The sequence below is a fragment of the Bos indicus genome, chromosome 2, assembly GCF_029378745.1.
Source record: "Bos indicus isolate NIAB-ARS_2022 breed Sahiwal x Tharparkar chromosome 2, NIAB-ARS_B.indTharparkar_mat_pri_1.0, whole genome shotgun sequence".
Classification (NCBI taxonomy): domain Eukaryota; kingdom Metazoa; phylum Chordata; class Mammalia; order Artiodactyla; family Bovidae; genus Bos; species Bos indicus.
The window spans coordinates 17,458,106-17,463,620 of record NC_091761.1 but is presented as its reverse complement, the minus strand read 5'-3'; positions in this window follow the sequence as shown (position 1 = coordinate 17,463,620).

The window sequence follows — 5,515 nt, the reverse complement described above, 5'->3', positions numbered from 1 at the left end:
AAGAGAAAGAAATTAAACTCAAAAAGGAGTGGAATGAAGAAGCAATGGTTAGCAAATACAGTAGTAATTCTAAAACATCTTCAACTAGAAATCAACAATGAAAAGAATAATTTAAATACTAGATAACAAGAAAATGGAGGGGCAGTTATCAGTGTGACAGTATTTCTCTTTTTTGCAAGAAAGAAATTTTGAGAGAGAGAAGAAACAAACAAACAAAAAGAAACACCAAAAACCAAAAAACATGAGTAACAGAAAAAATCAGATGGCAGAAGTAAATTCAAATGTATCTGTTAATGCAGTAACTGTATAGCATAATCTTTAAGAAGCTAGAGCTCTTTATTTAGTTTTAAAATGTATGTTCTTACAAGAGACATATCTGAGGCAAAATAAAACAGGGAAGTTGAAAGTAAATGGATGGAAAAAAATACACCAAATAAATTCAGAAGGAAAGGACGCTAGTGATATCAGCATCACACTCTGTTGTTGTCGTTCAGTTGCTAAATCATGGCTGGCTCTTTGCCACCCCATGGACTGCAGCACATCAGGCTTCCCTGCCCTTCACTGTCTCCCGGAGTTTACTCAAACTCAGGTCCATTGAGTCGGTGAGGCCATCCAACTATCTCATCCTCTGTCGTCCCCTTCTCCTCCCGCCTTCAATCTTCCCCAGCATCAGGGTCTTTTCCAATGAGTCAGCTCTTTACATCAGGTGGCCAAAGGATTGGAGCTTCAGCATCAGTCCTTCCAGTGACTATTCAGGGTTGATTTTCTTTAGGATTGCCTGGTTTGATCTCCTTGCTGTCCAAAGGACTCTCAAGAGTCTTCTCCAGCACCACAGTTCAAAAGTATCAATTCTTCAGTGCTCAGCTTTCTTCATGGTCCAACTGTCACATCCGTACATGACTACTGGAAAAACCATAGCTTTGACTAGACAGACCTTTATTGGCAAAGTGATGTCTCTGTTTTTTGATTTGCTGTCTAGGTTTGTCATAGCTTTTCTTCCAAGGAGCAAGTGTCTTTTAATTCCATGTCTGCAGTCACTGTCCACAGTGATTTGGGAGCCTAAGAAAATAAAATCTGCCACTGTTTCCACTTTTTTCCCATCTCTTTGCTGTGAAGTAATGGGGTCACACTAAATAAACTAAGACCAAAACCTTTTTTTAGGGCCAATAGGGTTATTAGTTAAAAAAAATAATTTTATCTATGCGTTTGGTTGTACAATATGATTTTTAAAGGTATAAAATGTGATGATTTAATATGCATATACAATGTGAAATGATTACCATGAATTAGCACATTTATCACCTCACATAGTTATCATTTCGTATGTGTTTAAGATTCATAAAAGAAGGTTACTATTTTATAATAAAAGGAAGATTTTCTCAAGAAGTTATAAGATACCTAAGAAGACTGTGTGGACCTAGGAATGCCACTCCACTTTGGTATACTTTTCACGTTGGAGAAGACTCTTGAGAGTCCCAGGGACTGCAAGGAGATCCAACAGTCCATTCTAAAGGAGATTAGTCCTGGGTGTTCTTTGGAGGGACTGATGCTAAAGCTAAAACTCCAGTACTTTGGCCACCTCATGCGAAGAGTTGACTCATTGGAAAAGACTCTGATGCTGGGAGGGATTGGGGGCAGGAGGAAAAGGGGATGACAGAGGATGAGATGGCTGAATGGCATCACTGACTCGATGGACGTGAGTCTCAGTGAACTCCGGGAGCTGGTGATGGACAGGGAGGCCTGGCGTGCTGCGATTCATGGGGTCACAAAGAGTCAGACATGACTGAGTGACTGAACTGAACTGAACTGATGCTTAATTACTTTTTATTTCCTAACTATTTACTTGAATGTAACATTGCATCTTGACTGCTTTTCCTTGGGATCCTTGATTTATTTGCACTACATTTTAAAAACTCTCATCTGAGATTTTGGACTTAGGCTGCCCTTTGGATTAAAATCATTACTGAATCCCAAAGCAAGAATAAAATTTCACTGTGTCTATCTTAATTACCTTTCACATTCAAGTCTTTAATTCATTTTAATGGATTTTTGTGTGCACTGAGAGGTAGAGATAAAATTTCTTTTAAAGTGGATATCCAGTCATCCCAGTACCATTTACTGAATGGTTTATTCCTTCCCCAGTCATCTGCAGTACTAACTCTGTCACATCACTTTCAAATATATGTTAGAGGTCTCTTTCTGGGCTCTTCTCGGTTACACTGTCAATTTGCCAATCATTCTTTGGCTTCCTGATAAATTTGAAATGGCAAGTCTTCTACTGCCTCCCTTTCTCCTCCTTTCCTTAGAACATCTAGGTGATCCCTGGCTTTGACTTATCCTTGGAATTTTAAGATTTGAAAACTTTCTAGAAAAATCTTTAGGGAAATTTGATTGTAATGAATGGAATCTATACATTAGTTAGATACTGTTGGGACTTTAGGATTTGAGTTTTCCTATCTACTAAGGTATCCTCTTTACTTATTTAGATGTTCTTTAATGATTTGTCATAAAGTTTTATAATTTTCTCCATAAAAGTTTTAAACATACTTTATTAATTACTAGGTACTTAATTGCTTAAAGGTCTAATATGTTTGAAAGACTAATTGCTACAAAAATTAGTCTCTTCTAAAAATGCACACTTTCTAAAATTTTGGTTTTTGGTGGCATACAGAAAAACAATTGATTCTTTATCCATTCATTTTGCTATATTCTTATTAATTTGAATGATTTAAGAACTTCTTATATTTTAATATCATCTGTGAATAAATAGGTTTCTTCTTTTGCAGTCCTTATCTTTTGATTTTTTAACCTTTACTTGCTGACTGGGATAAACAAAATACATGTGGGATAGGATGGGGTATGCCAATGTGCAAGAACAGAAGTACCACGTTGAATGTAAGTAGTTATAGTTGTCTTTTTCCCAATGCTGATTTTTCTAGGAAAATTTCTAAAATTTCTCCATTAAGAATGACATTGCTGTAGTTTTGGGTAGATACCCTGTATCAGATGATAAGGGAGAACAATTTTTTAAATAAGAATTTTTTAGTATCTGGTTTATTCTAGTGGTGTAGAGGGTGGGCTTTAGTCAAAACACTTGGATATTCATTTTTTTTATTACCCAAACACCACCATCTAGTTCTTAAGAGAGTCATTCGTGTAAGGGTTAAGGAGGTCAGCGACTGAACTGCTCTTGTAATTTGAAGTCTCTGGCCAGTCTCACTGCTGAGGACAGGATCCTCTAGACCCTCAGTGGTTGCTCTTGTCCCCAGTAATTGCTGCTCAGAAGTTTTTGCAAGTAGCTTGCCAGGGACTAGAGAGTTGGTCTTTCTGTGGGCAATAGAAACGTCAATAAAAAACATGGTGGTAGAAAACCCTGATGATTAAGATACATTGACAGCTAAGTGAGAGTCTAAACTGCCCAATTTACAGCAAAATACTTTACTGCTCTAGAGAGAGTATATATGTTAGGGTGGTCATTTACTGGGATTCATATATCAAATGAATATCCAAGCTCAGAGAAATACTCCACCTAGGTGTTAGCAAGGAGAAACTGTTACACCGTCATCCACCAGGGGGCAATAGTGTGATGTTTGGAGTTCTGAAGTTTCTGAATGCCTATGAGGAAAACTGGAACTGGGATCCAAACAACAGTAGCACTCTGGAGCACAAATAAGGCTGATTTTCCTTCCCTCCACTTGACATGACAGGGAAGCCTGGTGTGCTGCGGTGCATGGGGTCACAAAGAGTCGAACAGAACTGAACGACTGAAAAACAATAACCCTTGACATGAGGCTCCCAGAAAATAGTGTCAGCCTCCATCAGGCTGACAGTGGGGCAAGACAGGTCACTGGGGGATCGTAAATTTCCTCTCCACTCCTTACGAGGCATCTTTCAAACCCTCGTAAGGGTGGAACAGATTCATTAACCACTCAGGCTGCTCAGAACTTTGGAGATGGGAAAACAGTCCCAAGCTGGTTTTAACTGTGAAGAGAAACATGACCTATAAGTGAAAGTGTTAGTCGCTCAGTCATGTCCTACTCTTTGTGACCCCATGATCTGTAGTCCGCCAGGCTCTTCTGTCCATGGGATTCTCCAGGCAAGAATACTGGACTGGGTAGCCATTCCATTCTCTAGGGGATCTTCCTGACCCAGGGATTGAACCCAGGTCTGCCACATTGCAGGCAGATTCTCTACAGTCTGAGCCACCAGGGAAGCACAACAACTCTAAGGAAACAACCAAATAACTTTCTAGACAGGGCTTGTAGGGCACCAGGATTGCAGCTTCATGACTGCTTCCTGGGAAGTTCCTTTTCTCCCAGCTCCCAAGTTTGTGAGTTGGTGGGGTGTACTGGAGAAGAATTCTGAAAGAATTCAAGAAACCTGAGGAAGAAAAAAGAGAGGAACAGAAACATATAGGTTGAACGTCCCTTTCTGAAAAGAACCACAATTTAACTGGGACACAGTATTTAATTCACCAGATGTTAGTTTTAGACTGAGAGTTCTGAAGGTTGTTCCTCTGTTAATCCCTGCACTAGGTGTAAGGCAGGACACACCTGTAGATGGGGTGGGATGGCGCACCCCAAAGGGCAGAAACAGAAGCACCCCAAGTATTTTGTTTATCTTTCAAGTGTACTATGGGTACGAGATCAAAGGGTCTGTTCATATTCTTGTTAGAATAATCCTAAAATGTAAATGTGAAGGCATTTAACAAACTCATTCTTTAAAACAAGTCAATTACTTTAGCATTTTGAAATTAATTTTGTGTTATAATGTCTACTCCAGTATTCTGGCCTGGAGAATTCCATGGACTCGCAAAGAGTGGGACACAACTGAGAGACTTTCATTTTCACTTGGTTATGAATATTCCTTCTATCTTTTTCAGTTCCTCGGTAACAAGTTGAAACTGGGTGATTGTAGAAGGATAAAGAACCCTGGATTAGTAAATAAATAAGGAAAAAAGGCTCAGTGCAACATGAAAATCTAGATCCTGTTGTTCATAAAGGAGGAAAAAAGTGTAAGAAAGTACTGATATAAAAGCTTTCCCTTTTAAAAAGTATTTTATTACTTATTTGACATAATAGGGATAATCATCATTCTAAGTAAAAAATAAAAATTTTTATTTATTAGCATGAATTTTATCATTAATCATTATATTGTACAGTGCCAATTTTTATGTTTTAAACTCATGTGGAATCATATTTTATAGTTCATACTTAAATATGTATTTTGTTCTTTCCTGAACAATTGAAATCACAAACTACTTAATTCATTTCTTATTACCCACACATTATACCAATACTCACTGTCTTTCGTTCACTAATTAGTAAGGAAGAATTGAAAGGAAAAGGGACTCTGGGTTATCTTAGACTTTCTTTTCTTGTATGTTGTAGCTTCTAGTTAAGTGGCATGGATAAGAAAGAATGTAATAGGTCTTTTTAAAAAAATATATATTTGTGTCTCCCAGAATCCCATTACTTTCTTTCTCTGAACCAAGTTCTGGTTCAAATGAAAAGCA